General features: G+C 41.6%; 1 pseudogene; it reads right to left on the reverse strand.

Moving 5' to 3' along the window:
* Positions 1–311: 311 nt before the first annotated feature.
* Positions 312–429, reverse strand: LOC126428740 (5S ribosomal RNA; annotated as a pseudogene).
* Between the last annotated feature and the right edge of the window lie 13067 nt (positions 430–13496).

Here is a 13496-nt window from a genome sequence, read left to right on the forward strand (position 1 = left end):
TTTTAGAGATTGTTGGATTAAAGTTGACTTCAGAAAAAAGTATCTGCAGAAAAAAGATCATTTTGTCACATAATATCGTTTTGTGATTGACAAAGTAATGCTATAACCCACGAAGCTTGTTGGAAGACACGAGTGGCCTAGCGGGACCATCCGACCGCCGTGTCATCCTCAGTGGAGGATGCGGATAGGAGGGGCGTGTGGTCAGCACACCGCTCTTCCGGTCGTTATGATGGTATTCTTGACCGGAGCCGCTACTATTCGGTCGAGTAACTCCTCAATTGGCATCACGAGGCTGAGTGCACCCCGAAAAATGGCAACAGCGCATGGCGGCCTGGATGGTCACCCATCAAAGTGCCGACCATGCCCGACAGCGCTTAACTTCGGTGATCTCACGAGAACCGGTGCAGCCACTGCGGCAAGGCCGTTGCCATCGAAGACACGAAACGACACAGAATTAATAAAGATGATTTTCGCGATGTGACTTCCCAAACATTGGACCATATCCAATGGCGGGAGTTGTTCTTAGACTGAATCTGATGTCAAGACACTCTTTTCGTTCGTACACTCCAAACCGAATAGTTCGTGCCATTATGAGAAAATCACAATAGCCATCAACACAATGTGAGTAGAACAAAATAAGTAACGAATCCGTGCTCCACGATAGCACCGTAAGCCTTATAAACTGCAGCGCTCAATATCGTGACTAATAAATAATGTAATACTTTCACTTTCAATGTTATTCCTTTCATCTACCAACGCGCTCGCGATATTTGATGAACTAGAAGGGTATTTTATTAAACGTCTGAAGCCAACAACTAAAGACGAATTTATTTTTTAAATTTTTTTACATTTTATTTATACTACTAACAAATTTTTCGAAGTATACGGTTGCGGTGGCATAATTTAGCTTAATCTGTACTCTACAGCTTATTGCCAACAGACTTTTCTACTTAACTAACAAAATAAATTTAAAAAATCGACAGAAAGTTGCGATATGTGTGTGGCCTAACGATTGTGTCTGTTATCCAGAACTGATACCTCATGCGAGGGAGTACCCAAAAAAAAAAAAAAAAAAAAAAAAAAAAAAAAAAAAAAAAAAAAAAACTAGAATAACATTGCCGAGGACGGAGCTTGTGTAGTACGCATCTCTGCCGTTAGGCGTGTATAGCGCAATCCACATGCAGGTCAGTGCCGCCTGTGCTGTTGACCTGGCTTGTTCTGTTCATACACAGTGAATGTGTTTGCTGGCGCTGCTCCGTGTGTTTCGTTCTTGTTTCATTTTTCGTGATGGCTAGTTTAATTGAACAACGCGCAGCTGCGAAACGTTTTCTACTCGATAAAAATGCTGCTGAAACTGTTTTAATGTTGAAAACAGCTCACCAGGATGACATTGTGGGAAAAAGTCAAGTGAACGAGTGGCTTGCTCGATTTAAAAACGGCGACATGTCGACTGATGACGTTCTGGATATCCATCAACTGTGCTCTCTGACGGTTTTAGGAAGCTTTAAGAAGATTGCGCAACAGTTTTCGTCCAAAAAAGACCCGATTTGCGGCAGACACAAGACTGGTTCTTCCAGCACGGCAACGCATCTGCACACACAGCCATGTCTGTTAGACAGTTTTTGGCTAAAAATGGCATGGTTCCTCTGCCCCACGCACCTTACTCGCCTGACCTGGCTCCGTGCGACTTTTTCTTATTTACACGCATGAAAAGGGGCATGGAAGGACACCGATATGACAAACACTGAAGAAGTCTAGAAAAAACGAGGAAGGAGCTGTCAGCCTTTGAGACGCATGGTTAAATCCGAACAGGTAGCTGGAATTGTGGAAAGGGGCCAAAAATGAGCGGCTGTCAGTTACACTCGAAGACGTATAACTTTATTTAGTTGCCCAAACATTACAGCGCAAATTTCAGAGCTTAACTATCGACTGAATATGTCACACAATCTTATGGCTCAAGGGCACAACCTCTTTATTTAAAACGGCTGAAGGCCCATGATTTAAAACACAACTACGATAAATTTTCAAAACGGAAAGCGCAAGGTTTTATCCTTAAATAATATTTCAAATGAGGTGAAGGTCCAAAAACTGCAAGACGTGACAAGTAAGGAACTATCAGTTTTAAAGCGGCTGAAGGCCCATTATTTAAAACCCAACTAAATGCATACAAATTCAAACCATCGGCTATGAGCCATTAAAATACACAATCAAACACCAGTAAGAAAAGGCAGTATAGTCAGCGGCGCTCAGGAGCTCCCGGGGGTCGGTCTGAACGTGAAACATTAACGTTCGCTTAGGGGAGACAGGAAGTCGGCCCAACTATATCGCTGGTCTGTCTGGCCGAGCGGTTCTAGGCGCTACAGTCTGCAGCCGCGCGACCGCTACGGTCGCAGGTTCGAATCCTGCCTCGTGCATCGATGTGTGTGATGTCCTTAGGTTAGTTAGGTTTAAGTAGTTGTAAGTTCTAGGGGACTGATGACCTCAGAAGTTTAGTCCCATAGTGCGGGGAGCCACTTGAACCACTTGAACCCAACTGTATCCGATCTGCTGACAACCCAACCAAGAGACAGTCAACGGACCCACCGACAAGACGACTTGCTTTCCACCCGACCAGTACACAAGGAACTCCAAAGCCAAAACGTAAAAGGTGTAGTTGCCTACAACCAAGTATACATAAGCTGTCAAAACTACACACACGTGTTGGACAGCGACAACACGGTGAGGAAAGGACACTGCCTGAATTTTACGTCAGTGGCCAGGGCAGGTAACCGGAACGACAACGGCCACAAGGCAGAAAATTCCACTGGTGCACGTTGACTTCAAATAACCAAAACACAGTTAAACTGCACCGGATGGTGGCCTAACTTCCGCCAACTCGCTGTTGCTCAAGGGAATACCCCCAACAGCCAACCATGAAAACCAACGGCACTATGTGAACAGACTGGCTTCGGTAATTAAATAACCACTCAACTTTGATGTCCTGGGTCGGTGAGCCACGAACCTCGTAGCAAATCAGAACAGCTCCCACACACTCCGACACTGCGTAGAGACCGCCAGCGGGCCCGGCCCACTGCTCAGCCCGGAGATTTCCTGGCTGATCCACACCAACCGGACGACTCCCGCACACCGGCTAGCTGGAAACTACAAGCACCAGACCAAAGACAGTACAAGGTGCGAATATCGATACACACCGCTGCTGCCACACGTAAAAAGAAGAAGAACCACGGCATAACCGCGGGAAACCAAACGCAGAGTAACAATCAAGATTTAAACCAACGCATAAGCCGGGGCAGCACGACTCAGCCATATGTACAGGGAAAGCTTGTCTTCACTTCAGACGGAAAGCAGTTGCGTTTTACGTCCGCATGATTGAGTAAGGAGTGAGAGCTGGACATAAGTGAAGATTCTACTATGGAAAGCAAAAATGTAGTCCAGGAAAACTGTCAGTAAAGACTATTAGCGTTATCGGTATTTTAAAAAAAGATTTAATTTAGTGATGCAGTTATGGTTTTTTTAGCTGCCGCAATAACTGATGCTGGGAGACATGTGTTGGGGAACGGGTGCGCAGGCCAGGCGATGGAACCACTGAACCTCTGAACCGCCGCTCGTTCGATAGACGCAGCGGCAAGTCTAAGCCTTTGGCGAAGTTGTGATCCGGTGGTATCGCCAGCCGAGGATAATCCTCCGAGAGGCAGAAGGGGTGGGGGCAAGAACCGAAACAAGCGGCGGGGCAGGGAGGCGCTGCGGTGGAGAATACCGCCGATTCTCGCAAAGTGGCGCCGCCCTTCGTGTCATCCGGCAGGTATTGCCTCGCAGGTTGCGTGCGTCTTGTTTACGCTGAAATACGCAAGTTATCTGCCGCGCAACCGTAACACTGCAGGTAGAAACATACGACGACTACGTCTTCGACGTCCTGTCGTTATTACCAAAGTGTTTACTCTCACTAACGAGGGAAACCTTGCATGCACCCTCCTCAGATTTAGTGGTAAGAGAGCCCAGCGGACAGCCCGACAAAAACGGAACACAGATCAAGCATAAAAACAGGACTGTGAAAAGAAAGCGAAATAGAAACAGTGAACGATCCCAGAACATTAAGTGCATTATAGAGCAGTTGGGTAGAGAAATGATGTGGTGATTAATCAGTGTCATGTGACTCGCGCCTCCCGTCGGGTAGACCGTTCGCCGGGTGCAAGTCTTTCGATTTGACGCCGCTTCGGGGACTTGCGCGTCGATGGGGATGAGCGGAGAAAATCTCCGACCCAGCCGGGAACCGAACCCGGGCCCTTAGGACTGACACTCTGTTGCGCTGAACACTTTTTTTTTCCATTTTGTTCGTTGTTGATCGTTGTGTTTGGTCGTTGCGGACGTCACGTGACATCCGTTCAAGTTCGTTTGTTGATCCTTCGACTCAGTTTTTTATTACAGAGGCCAACCAGCTCTCTGACCGAACACACTGAGCTACCGTGCGGGCATGCCACTCAGCTACCGGGGGCGGACGATGTGGTGATTAAGTGGGTACGGTGTTCGACTGCCATTCGCCTGAACGACGGCACGTAAGAATCCTACCATCAATCTGGTGTAACAAGAAATGCAATTCATTCGACAAGCGACACGTTTCTATTGATCCATGGCGAAAACTCAGTGGTGATTAACCCAGTGCAGTCATAACTGACGGTGTCTCTGGGTCAACAAAGGTACACGTCAGGGGGGAGTGTGATGTGGAGCTTCACGTTCGATAATGGCCGTAAAGCGGTGTGCTGCGAAACACTTGCGCCTGCGCCAGCATTGTGCTCTGCCGTCAGATCTGCCAGAGATCTCTGTCTATCGTGGATTACACAGTGGGGGAGAATACGATGTGCACCTTTTGCGACGAGACGTGGTCGCCCAATACCAGACGGCCTACTTGTTATTGCTGTATCCTTCAACCACTTCCATAGCTGCTCACGACAGTAGTACGCCAACAGGAGAACAGCTTCGCCGTTCCAGAGATTCTAGTTTCTAACCGTGGAGCCACAACAATGTGCCCGTTGCAGAACCGCTTATATGAGTGGATTTCCGCATTTGCGGACGGTATCTTTGGTATAATGACTGTCTCTCCTCCACTTACGTTCTTTCCTTACTGCGTCACATGCCCGCAACATTATCACGATGCATACAGCCTCGCCGTGGGCAGTAGTCACAGCGTTTTGGCTCATCAGCGTATGTCATCTTTCTTTGGAAGCAGGTTATTTTCAAGAGTAAAGCACACAAAGAAAAAAGAAACTGAACCAATATCTCAGATGAATACCTTCCGATCAACCTAGGAATTCAAACCACTTCGATCGAACCTGATATTTGTGCATTAGTTTCGCAAATTCAGAGTCAAATATCACTTTAAATCTACGAATTGTAATTGCCTATTTATAAAATTATTAACGAAATTTCATACATAAAATGTCAAATTACTTTAATCTTCCGTTTTTAGAATAAAGAATCTCAAATTAATCAATTCAGAATTACTTAAATGTATTAACCCCTCCCACTTCATTTTCCAGTGATTATTGTTAGTGTTAAGTAAATCGTGTGCGACACAAAAGTACTCTTCAGTGTGGCCCACATCAGCTAAAAGACTTCACACCCCCGTCCTAAAGGCTATAATTTACTATGCAAATACAGTGGAAACGGAAGTACTGAAAAATTCAACTCAGTCACTTGTATCGTTGCACCTAGGAGCCCGGTGCACGGGTGAGATACACTTACAGGGGAACTTCCCCCCTCGCACTCCCCTCAGATTTAGTGGTAAGGTGGCCCAGTGGATAGCCTGTCAAAAACGGAACACGGAGCAAGAGTCAAAACGAGGAAGAAGGTGTACTGAACCTTGAAAAACAAAGCAAAATAGAAACGGTGCACGGTCCAAGAAATTAAAGTCAACAACGAGCAGCATCAAGCACCAGCAACTTCGTGGGTAAGTGGCTATGATGTTGGACTGCCACGCGGGCGAGCCGTTATTGAAACTTCCTCGTGTGTGTGTTCCCCACAGCGTTGTGAACTGTCGGTCCGGTCACTGAAATGTTTGTTCTCTTTCTGTAGTCTTGGCAGTTATCATACTATACATTGTTATAGAATATCAATCATGTGGTAAGAATACGTTACCGACGCAAGTAAACGTGATGAATAATAAGAACAGGCGAGATACCACATAGACGTCTCACAGAAATGAAAACAACAAATAAACGGGTAGGAACTATGTTACAACAATGGGAATTCAAGAGTCGAAACTTCCAAAACAGAACGCGACTTAAAAAACGTTAAAAACATTTGTTTTGACAGAGCACAGTCAAACTGTGTGATTGTGAAACTGTGCGAGGTGCCGGGGCTAGCAGTGTATTTAACACTAAATTCTTCGAGAATCTTCATATATAAATGATGCACTAAGCCCCCCCTATTCTAACTCCGACTTTTGCTGTTGCACATGGATAAAAGGAAACGCGAATTGACTATAATCGACCCTGCAAGTGGGGTAGAAAAGAGTATGGCACCTGCAATAATTTAATTTGATAGACATTAATTAAATAAAGGAAAGTTTCAGTAACGTAGTGAGAAATGAAAGGGTTGCTCTACCGATTAACAGAATGAAAGTTCTGTCCAAAATAACAATTTGATTTATTATGACTAAACTCGAAATCATAAACAAAACACATGAAACATTTACAATACATCAAAATGGATCAAATTGGATACTCAAATAAATGCTGTGAAGGTGAAGTTCTCCATAAACTGGATTGTGACATTTATGACGAAGTGGTATGTGGAGCCAATCCCTTGCAACTCAAATCTTAAGAGAAAACACACAACCAACCCAACATTAATTGCTGCTACAGTAGTGAGAACTCAGACAATAAACACCCAAGACAGAGCAAAGTTAGAAAAAGACGAACAGACGCGCTCTGCTGAGCTCTGATTATGACAGTGCAGATTCCCTAATCTGCCGGTGCTGCGGACATACATTACCAAGCTGTCTTCTTAACTGCAAGGATACGATGTGGCGTACCAGAAGCGATGGCTGGTTGCTACAACGTCCCGTCGTGGTGATGATAATGTCGCGGGTATAGCCCGAAACAAATTGTCCTGGTCTGGTTGTTCCAGACTAAAGACTTCCTATCAGTACAAATGTGCCCCTGAGGGAGACGAAGAAGGCTCGCCACACAATCACAGATGGTACAATGATTGATTTTAACAAGCGAAGTCACACAGTAACTCCGATACAGTCAACTTTAGCCAAAACTGACCAAGACAGACAACATAGGCCGCTTGTACGCAGTTTGCTCAATTGCCAACCGTACTCGGAATGTTACGTTGAAGTCGAAATTCAGCAACTTCGTTAAACAGTTACAATCAAATAAAAGTATATTAGGCAGCCAACGGAAGGCAGACTGTCCAGCTCAGCGAGAGCTCAGTCTTGCAACCTACCCCGACCGAAAGGCGAGAGCCCCACAAGAGCCCCCGTACAAACCGAACACAGAACATTCCCGCCCCCATGACAGTGGCCGTGGTTAAACGTTCCAATCAGCAACTCGAAAACCGGCGGAAAATTCCACTCTATTGCCGGAGCACTACCATTCCACCAATGGAGATTCTTGGCGCCAATTTCTGCGCCGATTTTGCTACGTCACGGAGCTATGCCCTGAGAAAGCCAATCACAATTACGATTTTGGAGAAAGCGCGAGAATTTTCCCGCCAAAACTGCCTGGGTACACAAGTCATTCCCACGCCTCGCTGGTAGCCCGCCAGAAAGTGTTTTCGCAAAGTTTCTGCGAAGTAACGGAACCTCTAGCCCAGCCACTACTTCAGGCCCCTGCGAGCGTGTCTCCGCCGCTATTCTACAATGTCGGCGTCTGGAAAGCATTCACTCAACTCCCTCACACCTGTCGGCTTACCCTTTCAAGATCAGAGGAGCCCGCCTGTCACCGGACCACCCGGGTGACGAGAGACGCTGCGTGGGAAGTCCACGTGTGAAGTAATAGCAACTTTTCACTGCATGCTATTAGAGAGGAAAATCGTAAGATAGAAATATGAGAGGGGGATCATGCCACCTCTCAACTGTTGCGTTCATTTATTGCAGCTTATGTGACAAACTGTTATGCTTTCACCATTTCCTTGGCAGTCATCACATTCGCATTCATACGAACACCGATATCGGCAAGGAGGCATATCTCACTCACTTACCAGTCATGCAAATTAGGTGCATCGATAAGAGATTCGGAACGATTTTTCTGATTTCTCTGCGTTTTCTTTATTTTGTTGCAATAAGGCTTTCATGAGTTCTGCCAAATCAATTTGGTTAGTAGGAGGCAAATTAATTTCTGGCTCTGCTGTGAGCCCATTCGTCCTGTTTTGCATTTCGTCTGAAGTATTCCCCATTGCATTTTCGGAACCGTCCGACGCGCTAATATTCGAAATCAAATTATCCCCTTGGTCCATGTTGCTTAAGTTGTTGAACCGCCTACTTTTAGCTTGGTTACGTGTCTGCATTAGTTCAATTTATACCCGGTACGCAACAGACTAATCACAATAAATGTATCCCCCAAAAATTACAGGCTTGTCTGCTACCAGTTACACGAAAGGTACCCAACCTAGTACGCACTTTTTCACACGCAAAACAAATTTTTATCTTTGATCGAAGCAGTGCAATTTACAAGCGAGAAAAAAAAACACAACGCCGCTCAATAACGCCGTGAATCTTTTGAAAGTCTGCTCAGAAACAACGCAGAAGTTGTTTGAGCGCTGCAGGGAAAAAGAATTAAGATTATACAACGCTCGCAATCTAACGTTTCAGAGATTCCAGAGTGTAACGGAATCACAGAACAGGGTCGCCATGTGTAATGTTGTTGCATTAATTTGAGGTGTAAGCGGTGCTGATATTCAACCAAAGTGGGTTAAAAGCTGTGAGCTGTCTGGGGAAGTTAACCCTGCATTACTGTGCAACTGTTTCACCAGGTATCCAGTCTAGCTTACCAAATTCCCAACCAGACTAACATTAATTATAATCTTTTAGTACTCATCTTACGATAACCAGTGATATATATATATATATATATATATATATATATATATATATATATATATATATATATATATATATAACAATTTAAATAAAAAGAAATAATCTGATTTGATCCATTATAAATGGTTTTTGAAAGCCTGCGACTGTAGATACAATAGGTTTGTTTATAAATAAATAAATCTTCTGCTACCAGTCACGATTTTCTTTATTTTACTATTTGCACGACGCGTTTCGAGAAATAATTCCCATTTTCAAGTGCGTTTTTATGATGTGTGTTAAGCCATTTCTTTTGATGTTGTCAGTGTGTGTGAGTCTGCTTCATTTTGTTGACTTTTACTGTAATACATAAGAAACGCGATTTTTAGTTGGGTATCAATATTTTCTGTGAGGTTAGTGGCTAAAGTTTGAGAACAATTTGTACTTACAATTTTCTAATGGTCCATTTGTGTAGAGAGTCACACACACTTAACATCACACACAACTTGTACATTTTACACATCGAAAATATCTTATATAAACAAAACAGTTACAAAGATCTTCTTATAGGTAGTTCACAGAGATAACATTATAGGTCTTCCACAGATTATGATATGCTTTTGTACAGAGGTTACTTTATCTTTACAATTTGGCTCATGAATTACTTATACTGATTTTACAATTGTGCTTATTTCTATGTTTTACTATTTTATTTAAGTATATTATTGAAACATCTGAAGAAATTCACTGATTCACTTTCAAGTTTTTCATTTAATATTTTATCTTCATATTTTCTGTAATGTGAATATATCTCTAGTTCTTCAAGCAAATCCATCTTATGTCCTTTATCTAGTTGATGGAGTACTTTGACATTTTGCTGTGTTTATCCAAATGGGTGTCCTGTATTATGTATGTGTGTTGCTATTGCTGATGTAGCGTGTTTGTTGTGGATGTATGCTCTAATGTGCTCTGTGTACCTGCTGTTGATATTTCGGCCTGTTTGTCCTATGTAGAACTTGGAGCATTCCTGGCATGTTACCTTGTATATTCCAGAGTCTGAATATGGATCATGATTACACTTTATATTATGAATTAGTTTTTGGTGTAGTTTATTGGATGTAGAAAACCCAATTTTTACTCTGTGATTTTTGAAAATATTTGCAATCTTCTGTGATACATTGCCTATGTATGGAATGCTAGATATATATTTGTTTTTCTCTTTTTCTTCTGTGGTGCAGTTTGTACCTGGCTTTCTCTTCATTTTGTCTAAGATTGTGTCAACCATGGAAGCATTGTAACCATTGGCAACTGCAATCTTCTTCACTGTGTTTATTTCTTGTAGCATATTTTCTTGGTTCAATGGTATTTTTGTTGCCCTATGCAGCCTTGACCTGTAAGCTGCCTGTTTATGAATATTTGGGTGACATGAGGTTGCAAGGATTGAGGTGTCAGTCATTGTGTTTTTCCTATAAATTTTGAATGTGCATGTGTTGTTGTGTCTTGTAATATTTAGGTCCAGAAAGTTGATACTTTTATTTTGCTCATGTTCCACTGTAAATTTGATTTTCTCATTTAGATTATTGAAATGATTAAGAATGTCTGTTATGTCTTTGGTATCTCCTTTCACTAACAGTAGTGTGTCATCTACATATCTCCTATAAAATTCTATTTTCCTTAGGCAGGGTTCTTGGCTGTCAAATAATTTTTGTTCTAAGTGATTTATGTATATGTCAGCTATGGTACCGGATATACATGATCCCATTGCTAGGCCATCTGGTTGCTTATAAATGTTGTCATTAAAGGTAAAGTAGTTGTAACTTAGGGTTAGCTGAAGGAGTTCCATAAATTCGACAATCTCTGTGTATGAAAGTTTCAATAATCTAAATGAGAAAATCAAATTTACAGTGGAACATGAGCAAAATAAAAGTATCAACTTTCTGGACCTAAATATTACAAGACACAACAACACATTCACATTCAAAATTTATAGGAAAAACACAATGACTGACACCACAATCCCTGCAACCTCATGTCACCCAAATATTCATAAACAGGCAGCTTACAGGTCAATGCTGCATAGGGCAACAAAAATACCATTGAACCAAGAAAATATGCAACAAGAAATAAACACAGTGAAGAAGATTGCAGTTGCCAATGGTTACAATGCTTCCATGGTTGACACAATCTTAGACAAAATGAAGAGAAAGCCAGGTACAAACTGCACCACAGAAGAAAAAGAGAAAAACAAATATATATCTAGCATTCCATACATAGGCAATGTATCACAGAAGATTGCAAATATTTTCAAAAATCACAGAGTAAAAATTGGGTTTTCTACATCCAATAAACTACACCAAAAACTAATACATAATATAAAGTGTAATCATGATCCATATTCAGACTCTGGAATATACAAGGTAACATGCCAGGAATGCTCCAAGTTCTACATAGGACAAACAGGCCGAAATATCAACACCAGGTACACAGAGCACATTAGAGCATACACCCACAACAAACACGCTACATCAGCAATAGCAACACACATACATAATACAGGACACCCATTTGGAAAAACACAGCAAAATGTCAAAGTACTCCATCAACTAGATAAAGGACATAAGATGGATTTGCTTGAAGAACTAGAGATATATTCACATTACAGAAAATATGAAGATAAAATATTAAATGAAAAACTTGAAAGTGAATCAGTGAATTTCTTCAGATGTTTCAATAATATACTTAAATAAAATAGTAAAACATAGAAATAAGCACAATTGTAAAATCAGTATAAGTAATTCATGAGCCAAATTGTAAAGATAAAGTAACCTCTGTACAAAAGCATATCATAATCTGTGGAAGACCTATAATGTTATCTCTGTGAACTACCTATAAGAAGATCTTTGTAACTGTTTTGTTTATATAAGATATTTTCGATGTGTAAAATGTACAAGTTGTGTGTGATGTTAAGTGTGTGTGACTCTCTACACAAATGGACCATTAGAAAATTGTAAGTACAAATTGTTCTCAAACTTTAGCCACTAACCTCACAGAAAATATTGATACCCAACTAAAAATCGCGTTTCTTATGTATTCAGTAAAAGTCAACAAAATGAAGCAGGCTCACACACACTGACAACATCAAAAGAAATGGCTTAACACACATCATAAAAACGCACTTGAACATGGGAATTATTTCTCGAAACGCGTCGTGCAAATAGTAAAATAAAGAAAATCGTGACTGGTAGCAGAAGATTTATTTATTTATAAACAAACCTATAAAATGAAATAAATCAGGTTGTATTTGGAAATTTATTTTAACATTGATCATTGAAATTTGAGATTATTAAACTTGATTCATAACTAAACTGGTGCCTTATTTAGGATTCTGAAAATGTGAGTTTATAATCTTACGGAACAAATCAAATATGGAGCAAAGATTGGGAGACTGCATACAACACTGCAGTCATAAAATAACACACGAAGCACGTTGAAACATATGCAAGAGGAAATTAACCACAACCAACCAATTCAATTTTCACCCAACGAAGTTACGTTCATAGCGCAATCCTGTCCGTCATGTAATTACCACACACTGGTATACTAAATTCATACTAACTCTCTGTGAAATCGTCCTGAAAAGAATAGCTGAGGGCTACTTTGATGATTACACCACATGCTTCACGTGGTCAACTTGGTTTACACAAAGAGTGTAACTCCACAATAATTTTGATAATTAAAGTAATTACATCGAAAAGCAATTTACAAAAGAAAAACCTCGAACTGGTTACTATCGTCTTACTATTAACCTGATGGGTCAAACAATTGTATAAGCACGTGGTACTGGTCTCATAAAGTACACACCACGTGGGTTGAACATAAAGAAAAGTTGCTATATTGAAAAATATTGTCAATACGAGAAGTTATAATCTCACGCACATTCGCATTTAAGATTGATGATCTTGGTTAGAGTTACTGATCAACACGTGGTTCCACTTCACTCACAAAGTAGTGACAAAGCAACTACTGGAAGATATTCTGAACTTCACACTCGAAATACACTGTGTTGCAATTTAAGATAACATTAGATATTTTAGAGCTAAACCTGAAATAAAGGTGATTAAATTTTCAGGTAGGCTGAACTTAAGAAATCCATTGTCCTACAGACTTAGCAGACACGCGCTTAGCCGGAGATCTTACCACTTCAGACGCTCGCCGCGGACAGACTGACCTGGGCTCCTACCGAGCGTGCTTCACAAATACAAACGGAAGTGACCAGAGAGGCAGCTCCCTATACCAACATGACAAGGGACGGACAGGACCATACTAAGAATAGAAACCTCTCTGCTTTTAGAAAGCGTAGCTACCTGTTCCGACGTTGGTCCTACTGTTCTCTAGCAGACAGGCTTGTCTGCTACCATCCAGCATGCAACTAGAAATACATTTGCTCATTCATCCTCTCACACAGAAGGGAAGGGGT

This window comes from Schistocerca serialis, chromosome 1 (assembly GCF_023864345.2).
Source record: "Schistocerca serialis cubense isolate TAMUIC-IGC-003099 chromosome 1, iqSchSeri2.2, whole genome shotgun sequence".
NCBI lineage: Eukaryota > Metazoa > Arthropoda > Insecta > Orthoptera > Acrididae > Schistocerca > Schistocerca serialis.